We start from the raw sequence: 2741 nt of genomic DNA, 5'->3' as shown, positions 1-2741 counted from the left end.
CCCCCCCCACCTCACACCCACCCCCCTAACTATGCCCCTCACCCAGCCACCCCAATATACAAAAGTAAGACTTTATTCTGTAGATAGGGCAGGGTGGCACCTTAGAGGCATAAGCTTTTGTAGGCAACAGCCCACTTTGCCAGGTGACAAATGAAGTTGTTGTCTATGAAAGCTTGGGCCTCTCTCAACCAGGTCAGAAATCATTACAAAATATTAAGGACATTATGTTAACAGCTTACTATGAGCTTACTTGAACTTCCCATAAGATATATTCCAGACTTCTGAAGAATTCAGTGGGAGGTTTAGAATTTTTTCTACAGTAGTAAAGACCCTTGTATTTCATATGTACACATAACACACATATCACTAAAAATGCAGAGATACAAGGCAAAATGTAGAACTGCAAAATGGTAAAACTCTTTGAAGCTGTCTGCTTACATCAGAGTTAAGTGTGGCCTGCAAGGTTTACACAGGTTATTTATGGAGTAATCATATGAGAGTTTTACATTCCAGTAATCCTTTTGGATACATGGTGTATAACTGAGTATTTAATGGAATAAGGACAAAGTTTATGGGTTGTCAGCTGTGTTTGTTGAGGGAGCATAGGGCCATTAGTCCATGTACTATGCATATTAAGATACATATGGCAATTTATGATCAGTTTTCTGAAAATGCATAGATTTGTGTTTAATGGTGATTGTTTTTCATGTTTTCAAGATGAAATCACCCCTACAAAGAGGACCGGATCAAGGAGGAATGCTCACTAAAGTTATATTTTAAAGAGAAAGAGGTTTTACACAGAGATGAAAGGCACCGTAAGTGATAATTTATGCAAGAAGAATGATGCATTTTCAAAGCACTACACAGATGCTTTCACTAATTCTCATAGCTGCACTTTGTGAAAAAGTAAGTAGTCCCCTCATTGTAAGATAAGGAAACTTTGTTGGAAGAGAAGTTAAATGACTAACCCATGGCAGCAGAAGTAGTCAGCCAGGGCTGGAACTCAAAGGGTATGGCTGTACCACAAACCTACTATGCCCAGCGATAAGGTGCTCAAATCCATTGTGGTATAGACATGCCTCAGGAGATCTGATTCTTGGCCCTTTGTCAAAACCAAGGAACATTTTTACATGTGAATTTAGAAGTACCTTCAGCATTTGCTTCAATGGAAACCAGATTTTTACCCCATATATTTAGATTTACCTATAAAGTGCATAACGCACTGTTGACCCTGTAGGAACTACCTACTTTTCAAAAATATCTTTTTAAAATCAATATTTTCTAATAATATATCAACTTAAATGTTTCCAAAACAACTTTGCCCTATTTGTGAATATTTCTGTGCATTTAATATTTTATTTCTGGAGTTTTTCATGTGTATAATTTACCTTTGGACTCAGATAATGTATCCCATATTTATGCCTTGAACAAATTTCATTGCAGTTCCCTTTAATTCCACTTTAATACCACTGGAAAAGGGATTAAGGTGGAAATTGCAGTTGGTCCGTAACAATAACATGGGAAATAGGGTGTGTATGTGTGTGTGTGTGACTCCAGCCTTCAGCCAGCTGTAGTTATACTGACATCAATCTAGTATGTAATCATTAATACCTCCCTCAGGGAGCACTAGCTGCCAGCAGCTATTAAACATACTGTGACCTGGTCTTTTCTCAAGAAGCTGTTGCTCAATATTAATGATCTCCACAATTACTTGTCCTGACTCTAAACCTGGTCTGGAAAAGGTTATTGACAGAGATGGAGGCTGGCCAATTTACTTTATCCAGTCTTATGGTTCTTTATGGGTTTTAACTCTGGATATGGCATGGAGGCAGTGCATGTTGTGCTGACTGATTGACTGTCTCAAGGTGAGGAACAGAGAATATATCATTAAGTGTTCTTAGATCAAAACCTATCTGATCTCAGACTGTAGATCACAATGTGCTGTTGATTCCCATGATTTACTTTGCTTTAAAATGGTTCTGTTTCACCTCTATATATAAGCGACTGCTTTCTCTTTTAGGATTTTCACTTGTGCTGGATATGAACATGGCTGCAGGTCAAAGTTGTAGGTAGCCAACAGCACTCATGACCAGACCCTCTCTTCACATAGCCATGCTCAAGCAATACCTTAGGACAAGAGATGGCTTTATTACTGATTGTGCAAATAAGGTGGGGAGGTCATGTAAGGTCATGTCACTCTTTGTGGGCTGCCATGGAGAGGTCGTGTCATTCTATGTGGGCTGCCATTAAGGGCGCTTGTACACATGATGGGAATTTAATCCTTAGGGTTGCATTCTTTGCCCCCTAAATTGACATTGTGGGTTTTTAATTGAAAGCCACCATTCCAATTTAGGGGTTTTATTTTTCTGTCACTGTTATGACAAGAGGCCCCCAATCTTTTTTTTTTTTCTGGCAGATCCTGCCCGCCTCTCCTGCGACCAGGGGGATGAGCTGCCAGCGGGCTGAGTGGCTCCTGAGCTGCGGGGAGCTTTGTTTTTTCTGTCCGTGGTAGCGGCACCCTCTGGGGCCACCTGGGCAGGCTGCCAACCAGCCGGGTGCTGCCCCAGCTCAGAGATAGCACCTGGCCCCATCCAACTCTTCCCTGACCCCAAGCTGGGGCAACACCCTGCAGCCCACCTGGGTGGCCCTAGGGGGTACTACCACCATGGAGGGAAGGACCGCCCCCCACCCCCCCCCACCCCAGAGGCCGCCCACCCCCCCCGCACCACACCCTTCGGCCA

The 2741-nt window shown here is 42.5% G+C and overlaps 1 long non-coding RNA gene across 1 annotated transcript in view; it reads left to right on the top strand.

The window, feature by feature from the left end:
• Nucleotides 1-109: 109 nt before the first annotated feature.
• LOC109298463 overlaps nt 110-2741 on the top strand; it is a 25760-nt gene continuing 23128 nt past the window's right edge. The window contains exon 1 of the long non-coding RNA XR_002097616.1: nt 110-1865. This is a non-coding gene — a long non-coding RNA (uncharacterized LOC109298463). The remainder of the gene's footprint in view (nt 1866-2741) is intronic.

The sequence above is a fragment of the Gavialis gangeticus genome, unplaced genomic scaffold (assembly GCF_001723915.1).
Source record: "Gavialis gangeticus isolate Ggan-Ray unplaced genomic scaffold, GavGan_comp1, whole genome shotgun sequence".
In the NCBI taxonomy this organism is placed as follows: domain Eukaryota; kingdom Metazoa; phylum Chordata; order Crocodylia; family Gavialidae; genus Gavialis; species Gavialis gangeticus.
Note: the sequence above shows the minus strand (reverse complement) of the source record. Positions and strands in the feature narration are given on the sequence as shown.